The sequence below is a fragment of the Pseudophryne corroboree genome, chromosome 1 (genome assembly GCF_028390025.1).
Source record: "Pseudophryne corroboree isolate aPseCor3 chromosome 1, aPseCor3.hap2, whole genome shotgun sequence".
NCBI lineage: Eukaryota > Metazoa > Chordata > Amphibia > Anura > Myobatrachidae > Pseudophryne > Pseudophryne corroboree.
Genome location: NC_086444.1, coordinates 405,116,143 through 405,130,200, shown reverse-complemented (window position 1 = coordinate 405,130,200; position 14,058 = coordinate 405,116,143). Strand labels below are relative to the sequence as shown.

Genomic DNA, 14,058 nt, shown 5'->3' with positions numbered 1-14,058 from the left:
ATTCTATGATTTAAGCTGTTTTTAGTGTTTTTTGAAAAAAACACCCGAATCCAAAACACACCCGAATCCGACAAAAAAAATTCGGTGAGGTTTTGCCAAAACGCGGTCGAACCCAAAACACGGCCGCGGAACCGAACCCAAAACCAAAACACAAAACCCGAAAAATTTCCGGCGCTCATCTCTATTCTAGATGAGGCCGTACCAATGACCTATACCAGTGATGGCTAACCTTGACACTCCAGCTGTTGTTGAACTACACATCCCAGCATGCCCTGCATCAGTTTTAGCATGGCCAAATAACAAAACTGATGCAGGGCATGCTGGGATGTGTAGTTCAACAACAGCTGGAGTGTCAAGGTTAGCCATCACTGACCTATACAGTGGTATTATTCTTTCTTTCTGCTGCTGATTCCTCTCCCTATGCAACAAAGCATCTGACTAGCCTTGCTCATTGTTTGTTACATTGCTTACCTGCCTTTAAGTCACCTGAAATAGTGATGCCTAGATGATAGACCCCATTCCTCCTCAGTAGTTTCAGTATAGTACCTTTAATACTTTATTTAGCTTTTGGCTTTTTGAGACCCAAGTGCATGATTTTGCATTTTTTGGCAATAAACTGTAATTGTCATGCTCTTGACCATTCCTCTAGTCTACCTAGATCCTCAATCATTTGTTTTACCCCACCTGATGTGTCTACCCTGTTGCATACCTTTGTGTCATCTGCAAAAAGGCATATTTTCCCTTTAATGCCATTTGCAATATCACCAATAAAGATATGAGAAAGCACTGGTCCAAGTACAGATCCCTGGGGTACCCCACTGGTAACATTACCCTCCTGTGAATGCACTCCATTTGCTACAACTCTCTGTTTTCTATCCTGCAACCAAGATCTATCCATTCAACTGTTTTAGTATCCAATCCCAAACTTTTGAGTATATTTAGCAATCTGCAAAGTGGGACAGTATAAAAAGCCTTACTAAAGTTTAGATAAGCTATATCTACGGCTCCACCTTTATCTATTACTTTAGTCACACAGTCAAAAAAGTCAGTAAGGTTTGTTTGACATGATCTCCCCCCCCCCCCCCCCCCCCCAAGTAATCCATGATGTTTGGGATACTGTAAATTGCTGGATTTGAGATAATCTACAACTCTTTCTAAGAGTGTTTCCATCAATTTCCCTACTACTGATGTAAGGCTCACTGGTCGGTAGTTGCTCGCCTCTTCCTTGCTTCCACTTTTGTACATTGGGACTACGTTCACTCTTTTTCAGTCCTCTGGAATTACTCCTGTAGCAAGTGAGCTACCAGCACCTCTTTAAGCTCTTTTAGTATATTTGGATGTATCCCATCTGTCCCCATTGATTTATCTACTTTCAGCTTTGAGAGTTCTGTTAGGACATTCTCCTCTGTAAATGTACTTGTTTAATTTTTCTGAATATCCCTGCAACTTAACTGTGGCCCCTTCCCCTCTCTTTCAGTTGTGAATACTGAGCATAAATAATTATTAAGATGATCCGCTATTACATTGTCTCCCTCAACAAGACTCCCAGTCTTTGTCTTTAGTCTTATTATTCCGCCTTTAGTTTTTCTTCTTTCGCTTATATACCTAAAAAAAGTTTTGCCTTCTTTACCCACTGACTGGGCCATTTTCTCCTTAGCTTGTGCCTTTGCACATCTGATTACCTTCTTAGTCTCCTTCTGTCTAACAAGATATATCTCTTTGTCTTCATTATTTTGTGTCTGTTTATATTTCCTAAAAGCCATCTTTTTTGCTTTCACAACATTTGCTACTTCTTTTGCAAACCACACTGGTTCCTTTTCCTTGTGTTTTTCCTAACACTTTTGATACAAAGGTCTGTTGCCTTTAATATTGCACTTTTTAATATTTCCCACCTCCCCTGCACTGCTTCCAAGTTTCTCCACTCTGCCAAAGAATCGCTTACACTTTTTCCCATCCCGACAAAATCAGCCTTCCTAAAATCCAACACCTTTGTTTTTGTATGGGATGAGTCATTCTCTGTCTTTATGCTGAACCATACTGCCTGACGATCACTGGATCCCAGGTTTCCACTTACTTTTACGTCAGATATTCTGTCTCCATTTGAAAGTATTAAGTATAATATTGTGTCTTTCCGAGTGGGCTACCTCGCCAATTGGTGGAGTGATAGTTCCTGCAAGGAATTCAAAAAGTCCCCACTTCTAGTGTAACTAGCAGCACCTCCCAGTTTACATCAGGAAGATTAAAGTTTCCCATGATTATTACCTCTTCTTTTAATGCCATTTTAGTGATGTCCAGCAATAGGTTCCTCGTCCTGACCTGGTGACCTGTATATCACTCCAATACGAAGAATTGACTTCTCCCCTGTTTCTATGGTCACCCAAATGGCCTCAGTTTTGTCTTCAATACTTTGTATTAAGGTAGTATTTATGCTTTTGTTTTACATACATTGCTACCCCTCCTATGATTCTTCCCATTCTGTGCATCCTAAATAAAGTATATCCCGGTACAGCTATGTCCCAGTCATCATTTTCATTGCACCATGACTCTGTAATAGCCACAATATCTAGATCATCCCTTGTCATTATTTCAATTAGTTCTGGGATTTTATTTCCTAAGTGCCTAGCATTTGCACACATAGCTTTTAGAGTTGTGATTATGCTTTTCCTGTTCCTAGCTATGATCATCTCTCTGCCTATGTTTATTTGGTTTTGATCTGAATTATCCTCTCTTGCTGCGGATATGCTTCCTATTCCCTTTACCTGCAGAGACAATACCTCTGGTTTGGGGGAGCAGATTGCTTTATTCTTATTTGGATCACTGACCCCCTCTGGTAGTCCTAACTGAACTCCAAATTGCAGTATAAAATAGAGCTGCTCAGTATATCTTCAGTATCATATATCTCTAGCACCCTTCTCTGCACACATATGTCCAGCACTCTTCTCGGCACTCGTATGTCCAGCGTCCTTGTCAGCACTCCAATGTTCTGGACTCTTCTCTGCACATATATCTCCATCACCCTTCTCAGCACTCATATGTTCTGAACATGTATCTCCAGCACCCTTCTCAGCACATATATTTCCAGCACCCTTTTATGCACACATATGTCCAGCACCCTTCTCAGCACTCATATGTTCTGCACATATATCTCCAGCACCCTTCTCAGCACATATATTTCCAGCACCCTTCTATGCACACATATGTCCAGCACCCTTCTCAGTACTCATATGTTCTGCACATATACCTCCTGCACCCTTCTCAGCACATATATTTCCTGCACCCTTTTATGCACACATATGTCCAGCACCCTTCACAGCACTCATACGTTCTGCACATATATCTCCAGCACCCTTCTCAGCACATATATTTCCAGCACTCTTCTATGCACACATATGTCCAGCACCCTTCTCAGTACTCATATGTTCTGCACATATATCTCCAACACCCTTCTCAGCGCTCATATGTCCAGCATCCTTGTCAGCACTCCAATGTTCTGGACTCTTCTCTGCACACTTTTCTGCACATATATCTTCAGCACACTTTTCTGCACACATACATCCAGCACTCTTTTCGGCACTCATATGTCCAGCATCCTTGTCAGCACTCCATTGTTCTAGACTCTTCTCTGCACATATATCTCCATCACCCTTCTCAGCACTTATATGTTCTGCACTCATATGTTCTGCACATTTATCTCCAGCACCCTTCTCAGCACATATGTTTCCAGCACCCTTCTATGCACACATATGTCCAGCACCCTTCTCAGTACTCATATGTTCTGCACATATACCTCTAGCACCCTTCTCAGCACATATAGCTCCAGCACCCGTCTCAGGACGCAGCATCAGAACTCTCTCCCACCATCAGCCACTGAAGCCACCCGTCGCAGAAACCAGGAAATCTATTTCCTACAACGGAGATCCATGGCCTCTTCCCTCCCCCTAAACGGCGGTGACGTGCCTCTGTTTTCGCAAACTGTGGCCATCGCCGCCCCCTCCCAACTTCCCAAATGGCAGCAGACTGTAAATCACTGAGGGATAGTATGGTAAGCCTAGTCATGAATAAAAGTATGTGCAAACAGTGGTCTTGCTCTCCTCACTCAGATGACAGTGTTGATTTCTGAGCTGCTCTGTAAGGTACTGCTCTTCTTCCAATTCACAGGTGCTCCCATTGATTAGAAATCATTCAACTGATCCCTGCTCTGCTTGCATCATGGTCTGCTGAATGAAAGGCTATCAATAGCAGGAACCTGCCTTATTGTCCCTTCATTGTTTCCTGAATGTCAGACCCTCCAACATGACCCGCCCCACTAGGTACAAAATGCTCTGTTCCTGGACTTCCCTCTTAATTTATGATTTCCATCACATGTGTTGAACTAGTTCAATGATACGAAAGCTGTTTCTACACAGGTGATGGAAATAATAAATTAAGAGGGAAGTCCAGAAACAGAGCATTTTGTACCTAGTGAGGCGGGTCACGTTGGAGGGTCTGGAATGTGTGGTGTACGCAGTTCATTGCATTGATGCACACACCTGACAGTAGATACAGACCACCCAGTACAGACTCATACACTATTTATTTCCTTTTATTCATGACCTATTTATGACATTGTTCCAACAGATATTAATCAAATCTCCAGCCATTACAATTTTATGTTTGGACCATCTTTGCCCCATTAGGGTGAAAAAACACAATTTTTTTCATTTGTTTTGAGGATATGTATGTACTTTATACTCTTTTCCATGTGAGTAGGAATACTGTTTTTAATCTGTGACATTAACATTCACCCAGTGGTGCCGAGAGAGGGAGGGAGGGTACAAATTAACTGGGCCCAGATCTGATGGAGGGGCCCAGTGAGGGTCCAGTAGGGGCCCAGGCCCTCTCCCTCTTACCTAGCAGCAGCAGTGGCCATGGAGGTGCTTAAAATACTATAATTTTCTGTATTTTTTTCTAAGGGTACATTACCACACCTCCTGTGATTAGGCCACACCCCTTGAAAAGTACCTGGGCCCATCCCGGCTCTAGACTGTCCTGCATTCACCTTTTGTTTATCATCGCCCACCTACGTGGATAATCTCCACAACATCCTCTCATTTTTCTATATTAAAAGGCTAGCATTGCCCTTCACCTCTATGGGGGAATTCAAGTGTGTTGGCGCCTGATGGAGCAATTCAAGTGTTGCTCCTTTAAGACGCATGCAGCCGCCGGTGCTGACATTATTGTTCCTTTTTCTATGTTTTGCTTTGCCTATTTGTGGTTCCATTTAGCGCATACTTGTGATATATGGCATGTTTATTAAATTTTATTGGCAAAGTGATTAAAAGTTATGTTTTATACTTAATCATTGTATACTAATCTGAGTGCCCCATAAGTGCTGTTTCCCTCTTATAATTATGGCTTGTATATTTGGGATGTAGAGGAAAAGGGGGTTGGGTTAGGGATGCCACATAGGACAGTAGGATAGTATGGGGAAGAAAATAATATACTGTATGTGGTCTCTGAGGTGACTGACATGTATTTGAGACAAATTCTTGTAATATATCATTGTGTACCTTTATACTTGAACCCGTGAACAAACACACGTGAAATGTACGTCGGGAGGAGTAATCCGGGTCACGTGAGGGGCACGCTGTACGGTAACGCTGGCAATTCTGCATCAAGGCCAAGTTATTTAACTATACATGCACCGTACCAGGGCAATTTGCAAACTAATGCAGGAAGGCATACTTGGAAATTTTCTCTATATTGGGGCTTTTATCAGTTACATAAAAATAATGGACAACGGCATTTATACCAAATGAATAGGATAGGGAAATGGATAGGGAAATGGCTATGATTTAATAAACATTATTGAAGTACTATCAGCCACCTATTGCACTTAGCACTGGTAATTGTAGCTGTTTATTGTCTGATACATACTGTCAGCCCTCTGTTACATCTACCAACGGAAACAATTGTTGCAGATACAGATACAGTACCAGTCAAAAGTTTGGACACACCTTCTCATTCAATGGTTTTTATTTATTTTAATTATTTTCTACATTGTAGATTAATGCTGAAGACATCAAAACTATGAAAGAACACATATAGAATTATGTTGTTAACAAAAAAGTGTAAAACAAATAAAAATATGTTTTATACTTTAGATTCCTCAAAGTAGTCTCCTTTTGCTTTGAAGACAGCTTTTCACACTCCTGGCATTCTCTCAATCAGCTTCATGAGGTAGTCTCCTGGGATGGTTTTGAATTAACAGATGTGCCTTGTCAAGAGTCAATCTGTGGAATTACTTGCTTTCTTAATGTGTTTGAGACCTTCAGTTGTGTTGTGCAGAGGCAGGGTTAGTACACAGTGGACACCCCTATTTGACTACTGTTGTAATCCATATTATGGCATGAACCACTCAACTCAGCAAAGAGAAATGACAGTCCATCATTACATTTTTAGACATGAAGGTCAGTCGATACGGAAAATTTCAAGAACTATGAAAGTATCCTCAAGTGCAGTTGCAAAAACCATCAAACAGCATTCTGCAGCGCAATGCCATCCCATCTGGTTTGCGCTTACTGGGACCATCATTTGTTTTTCAACAAGACAATGACCCCAAACACACCTCTAGGCTATGTAAGGGCTACTTGACCAAGAAGGAAAGTACTGCTTCAGATGACCTGGCCTCCACAATCACCTGACCTAAACCCAATTGAGATGGTTTGGGATGAGTTGGACTGCAGAGTGAAGGAAAAGCAGCCAACAAGTGCTCAGCACCTCTGGGCTGATTGAGAGAATGCCAAGAGTATGCAAAGCTGTCATCAAAGCAAAAGGGGCTACTTTGAGGAATATAAAATATAAAACATATTTTGATTTAACACTTTTTTGTTTACAACATAATTCCATATGTGTTCTTTCACAGTTTTGATGTCTTCAGTATTAATCTACAATGTAGAAAATAATTAAATAAATAAAAACCATTGAATGAGAAGGTGTGTCCAAACTTTTGACTGGTACTGTACTTGTTACGCTGTTATGGGTTCTCTTTTATGAGTTTGTGAGATTAGAATGTTGAAGAGACCTATTTTTCTTTTGGACTTTTACTCTTCCCCTTCTTTGTGATTTATGTTTTGATTTTCAGTACCTGCGCACATATATGTATTAGGCCTTGTATTCTAGAGATTTTAGGACAATTGGGATTAATCAGATACATATGCTTTGTTTTTTATGTTGTTATCTTTGTTTCACTGTCCTCCACTATGAGCACATCGCACAGTGGCCGGGTGCAGGAGGTGAATTCCCTGCACTGCAACACCTTGCACCAGGGAGGACTTCCTCACCACCACAGTGTTGGATAGCTCACTCACTCTTCTTTCCAGCTGAAGGACGGCATCACACCCTCTCTCATATGCTGTCCTATACCAATTTATTGGCACGACGGGAGAACAGTAGAAAGGTGGGAATACCATGATCTCAGCCTCTAACATAACCACCACGATCCTTAATAACAATTTGGTCATTTAAGACACTTTGGGGCATTGGTGCCTCATGCCTCTCACTGGAAATAAAGCCTATGTGGGAACAAACAATCGGAGGATTGTCCATATGGTTTTAAGAAGTTATCAGATGATTTAAAACCTCTGTATGCCCTAACATCTGGGTTATCTGTGGGCAAATGATGATCACTTATATATATTTGTAAAAATTTCTCTTGCTTAGGCATACTTCAAACTATAAGATCTTTCTCTACAGACAAGCTTCCCCTGTAATGGTGGTCTTTTGCCGTTGATGGTCTGGTGAAACCTACAATCATACCACATTATATATGCCCAACCTCGTCCGATCTTGGAAGCAATATAGTGTTGGGCCTGGCTAGTACCTGGTCGGATGACCAATAGGGAATACCAGGTGTTGTAGGTTAAATCGCTCACACTATCAGCAGTATTAAGAAACATTGTGTATGGTTTCTGTCTTGTAAAATTCATGCATTTGTGCATAAGCAATATCATATTCTCTTTAAGATTTTCACAATCATAAGTGTGTTTACAGAGTTGGACAACCGTTTTAATGTAAATTGACCATAACCCTGTCTCTGAGTTTGAGTGTTTCTAACCAAGGCTACCTTCTTTCATTCTTTGTTTTGTACAACATATTTGGGATGTATCCCAGCAGTCGGTATCCCGGCAGTCAGAATACCAATTTCAGCAGCGCCACCACAGCTATTCCCACTCCTGGGTGTCCACGACAAAGTCCACGGATGGCTGTCCTTGGGTTTTTTTGGGGGCGGGGGGAAGGAGGGACCATACTCACTTCCACATCCCTAGGGATTTAAGATCTGGGTTGACCAGTTTGGGGCTAGTTGCCGTTATGGCAGGGAGTACCCCACACTTTGTGTTCCCCTGGTGCTGGATATTGGAAATAGGGGGAACCCTGAACAGTTTATTCCCACGATATTCCAGTACCAGCCCAGGTTCAGAGGTCTGGGATGGTTAGGGATTTGGTGGGGGGGCCCACATAATTTATTTTTGATTTTTAACCATTTATTTACATGTATAGCAAACAAATCCTGAGATCAAGAATGGACATTTCCTATGATAAAGCAGTTAAATGCCCTGTCTGTCACAAAAGGACAAGTTAATCAAAATAATTTATAAACATGTAAAACATGGGTGTGCAGAACATTGCTATTTGCATAAAAACACTTTATTGAATAGCAAATCAATGAAAAAATTTATCTGCATCTACATTTGTAAGTTTATATTACAGGAAGGAAATGCACAATGTGTAGTGTGAAAAGTTTACATTACTACTACCCGTACAACTATAGAAATACCCACTTCTTCTATTGCAACCTTTCTGATTTTCATCTAAAATACTGTTCTATTTAGCTTCATTAATCAATGATCATGTTACTATAGCCCAAACCCCAATATGTAATACCGTTATTTATACCCTTGAAAAGCTGCAGACTGGTCCACAACAATATAAATCCTTCCAAATTGTGTCATCAAGCCCCCAGACCACACACTGGAGATCCAGAAGCCTGATCTACTTTCCATTGAGTGTGGTGGAGCTCCCTTCATGCATTTATGACTGATGCGTTTGGGATATGTATCGTAATTATAATTTGTTCAGTTGTTTTATAATCTTGCATTTCGGAAAACAAAAATCAATTCAAAGTTATTATTCAGGTTGTTTTTTTTTTGGATAAAGGAGCCTGTCCCTGCGATGTGATCAGTGAGCTGCTAGGGGTGTCTGCGCATGCGTGGTTAGTCAGACCACACTGCACAGAGCCACTTCCAGGGAGGGTTCAGGGTAACCCTCTGCCCAGACAGCTCAATGGGCTACAGCAATCTTCAGATGGAGGTAGCTATGGGGACCAATATCGGGAATATTGTCAAATTGGGCAACATCCCATCCCCTATTGAAACCAGTGGGGAATGCAGCTATCGGCGTGAATGGAGGAACCTGCTGCTGCTGTGGTCCCTCCTTCATACATTTGGGGGATACTTAATATTTGCGGCTAACCTCCGAAAATGGGTGTTTTGGGGGGAAATAGCTACAAATATATAATGATAAATGGGCACCTTAACCTTTTATTGGTAAGCATCTAATCTGTCCTGCTCCCTAAACAACTAGGCACGGAGACACATAGCACAATCCCTTGAGCATCAGTGTGCTATTTATTTACTGTCAACTCCAGTACTAAGCGTTGCTAAGAACAAAGTGAGATGTGTCTATGCTTTTTATAGTAAATGGAGTTCTTAATCAAACTCATTTCCTGTTAATGGTCTCTTGCAGGAACTATGCGACTGTCTGTTCCCTTTTACTTGCACCACACTTCCTTCTAGCTGCTCACTATCATTCAGGGACCAGTGTACACACTGATTTGTCTACCAGTGCAGAACTGTGTTTACCCAGTATCTCGGTTCTGTCGCTGAAAGCCAGACACTCCTATGTAGGAGGGGTAACAGGCATATCACTGGCAGGAATTACCTATTCATGTGAGAGCTGGTGGGTGGGAGTGAGTGACAGTACTTTCTGACAAGCTCTTAGCTTTGACTTCACATCAATGTGATGGCTGTTCAACACCTCGTACCGGCGCTTGCAAATAAAAACAGATTTACACATTTACACTTCACTTGCCAGCCACCCCATTAGCTCATGAACCTTGTCATCCTGATTCTCCTGTGATAAACCTGCTAGCTTTATACTTGTCAAAAGACAGGCAGGTTATCAAGATATTAAGTCTAAAAGCAAGTGGCAAAGGAATAGTCATTAATGATTGAATCTGTCACTTCTACAGGGGCAATCCTATTAAGTGCATGCAAGAAAGTAATCAGCTTAGCAATGGAACACTCCCTAATTTCCAAATGAATAAAATCCATAATCTTTGAGTCTAGGTGGTTATTTTCTGTCTGCATTGTACTTGTCACTCATTACAAGCTTGCTTAAGCGAGCAGGGCTCAAGTGGTCATGCATGGCTGCACACATATATAGAAAGAAGCAAGACAGTTATGTAAAAATTGTCACTGAGAGCTTTCTATGATATGAAACTGACATCACAATCGTGGTGACAATCCTGCCAATAAGATGTATAACTAGACTTTTGTAGGCCTTATAGCAACATTTTGGAACGATCCTCATGTTGCGCCCAAAAGTGAAAAACAATATAACGTAGACACTTGAAAGGACAGTGGGGGTGGTGTGTGCCCTAACTACCGAGAGCAGATGCAGCCCCTGCTGTAATGCAAGTTTAGGGGTGGAACTTGATATGCCGACTGTCGTGATCCTGGCGCTCAGCATACCGGCGCCAGAATCGCGACAGCCGGCATACGACAACTATTTTCCCTCTTGGGGTGTCCACGACACCCCTGGAGGAAGAATAAATAGTGTGGCGTGCGTAGTGCGCCACTGTACCCGCAGCAAGCCCGCAAGGGGCTCTTTTGCGCTAGTCCCGCTGCTGGTATGCCGGCGGGCAGGATCCCAGCGTCGGTATGCTGGGCGCCGGAATCCCGAGTGCCGGAATACCGTAGTAGTCCCCAAGTTTAGGGTTAGAGTCACAACTGCAGCATTATAGAAATGGTAGTTTTATACCGTATATGTAAAATCAAACCTTTTTGTTGCTTTATTAAGGGGGAAGTTATTTTATGCCTATTAAAGTAAATAAAGAAGACTACAATTGCCAGAAAAGCTATATGCTTGTAATGAGGAACCTAATACCAGGAACAAATTAGTAGGATGGTAATGATGACAATTACACATGAACCTTACCAGAAGAGAAACCGAATGATTGCTATAAGAAATTAGGAAGTTTAAATCTCTAGGATGGGGGCTGGCATGAAGAATCATCACATGACTAGCCTGCCTATGGGGACATCACATGAATGAGCCTGCCTATGGTGTGGCAGGGACATCACATGAATTAGACTGCCTATGGTGTGGCAGGGACATCACATGAATTAGACTGCCTATGGTGTGGCAGGGTCATCATATGAATTAGACTGCCTATGGTGTGGAAGGGACATCACATGAATTAGACTGCCTATGGTGTGTCAAGGACATCACTTGAATTAGACTGCCTATGGTGTGGCAGGGACATCACATGAATTAGACTGCCTATGGTGTGGCAGGGACATCACTTGAATTAGACTGCCTATGGTGTGGTAGGGACATCACATGAATTAGACTGCCTATGGTGTGGCAGGGACATCACATGAATTAGACTGCTTATGGTGTGGCAGGGACATCACATGAATTAGACTGCCTATGGTGTGGCAGGGTCATCATATGAATTAGACTGCCTATGGTGTGGCGGGGTCATCACATGAATTAGACTGCCTATGGTGTGGCAGGGTCATCATATGAATTAGACTGCCTATGGCGTGGCAGGGACATCACATGAATTAGACTGCCTATGGTGTGTCAAGGACATCACTTGAATTAGACTGCCTATGGAGTGGCAGGGACATCACATGAATTAGACTGCCTATGGTGTGGCAGGGACATCACATGAATTAGACTGCAAATGGTGTGGCAGGGACATCACTTGAATTAGACTACCTATGGTGTAGCAGGGACATCACATGAATTAGACGACCTATGGTGTGGCAGGGACATCACTTGAATTAGACTGCCTATGGTATGGCAGGGACATCACATGAATTAGACTGCCTATGGTGTGGCAGGGGGTGTTTCTGTGTTGGACTTTATTGAGGGGCTTGGTGCTGTGGTCCAAAGCCTCTTTGTTTCCAGTCTTCCCACCCTCCCTCCATTGTAGTTTTTGTTGGTTTGTGATTGATCATTGGCTATTTCGTGGCGATAAAGAATGGCAGCTCACCAGTCCGGGTCAATCATTTTTTTTGGGTGTGCTCCTATGTGCTTGAACTTAGTAAAAAAACAAAAAACAAGTCATATAAAAATGTAATCGGTTTTTATTTGTAAGTCTGAAATAAATATAAACTGTACAGTACAGTGATAGTAGCCGCAGACCACCTCTCTCACACCCATTATCACTATAGTATACTTTCTTTTCTTTTTTTATTGTTCCCCCTCATATGAGAATTATGTGTAACCTATACATACAATTAATGATATGGAAATTAGTTAATTGCTATGTAAATTACAATAATCTCACATCCTAACTTGATTACTATATAGGCCAGGATCAAAATAAAATGGGACTTGACATATTGATGGGAAGTAATAAAGCAAAAGTATAGAGAGATGGTGAGCAATGGAGAGAGATAACAAAATGGAGACAGAGAGAAAAAGTTCATTTAGAAAGAAAAAGAAAATATAAATTAAATAGGAAATATTAATTTATGTAATTGGAGTTTAAATGGATTATCCTGTATTTACAATATTACGTGTAAATGTACGTACATTGCCCGTATGCACTGTATTTTTTTATTTTTCTGTGGTACATGACATATATCTCTCATAAATATATTTAGTAAATGTAAAACATGTACATGCATTGCACATTTCGGTCTGATTCTGAGTCATGCGCAGTGTGGATATTCGCATAAATAATTAATGTTTTTCAACTGTGCATCCAGGGCCGGCCTTAGCCTTATTATTGTGGTAAGTGACTATAAATTTTGGTGTCCCTAGTGGAATAATGGATATTATACACAGATAAAGATAAAGTACTGTGGGGCCTATTTATCAAGGTGGAATTGACCAATAAATAATTATGCCACAAATCAGTGCCATAATACTTACAGTAATATGCTAAACATCAGTGCAATGAAACATAATATGCCTCACATTAGTTCCCCAACACACAGATTTTCCACACATCCAGAGGCGTATCTAGGGTAGGGCGAGTGGGGCACGTGCCCTGGGCGCCTTGGCAGGCCCAGGAGAGGGGGGCGAGGGCATCATGCCCCACTCGCCCCCGTCAACCCTAAATGTGAGGGGAGGAGAGCGCAGCGTCTCTCCCTCCCCTCACCGCCGCTGCCAGCACTAGCAGCGCTGCTGTGTCCGGTCTCCGGCGTTAGCCAATCACAGCTTGCGGACCGGCTCCTGATTGGCTGCCGGTCCGCGAGCTCTGTTTGGCTAGCGAACCGGCGCCAGACACAGCCGCGGGAGACCTGGACGGAGCGGTGAGGGGAAGGAGAGGCGCTGCGCTCTCCTCCCCTCACACAAGCGGCCGGTGAGTGAATGGGGGGGGGGGGGCACGGGCACAGGCACAGTGGGGCATGTATCTGGCACCAAATGGGGCATGTAACTGGCACTGAGTGGGGCCTGGCACTGTGGGGCATGTATCTGGCACTGTGGGGCATGTATCTGGCACTGTGGGGCATGTAACTGGCACTGTGGGGCATGTAACTGGCACTGTGGGGCATGTATCTGGCATAGTGGGGCAATGTAACTGGCACTGTGGGGCATGTATCTGACACAGTGGGGCAATGTAACTGGCACTGTGGGGCATGTATCTGGCACAGTGGGGCAATGTAACTGGCACTGTGGGGCATGTATCCGGCACTGTGGGGCATGTATCTGTCACAGTGGGGCAATGTAACTGGCACTGTGGGGCATGTATCTGGCACAGTGGGGCAATGTAACTGG

General features: G+C 42.6%; 1 pseudogene; it reads left to right on the top strand.

Moving 5' to 3' along the window:
• Positions 1–7,783: 7,783 nt before the first annotated feature.
• Positions 7,784–7,902, top strand: LOC134945530 (5S ribosomal RNA; annotated as a pseudogene).
• Positions 7,903–14,058: the final 6,156 nt, after the last annotated feature.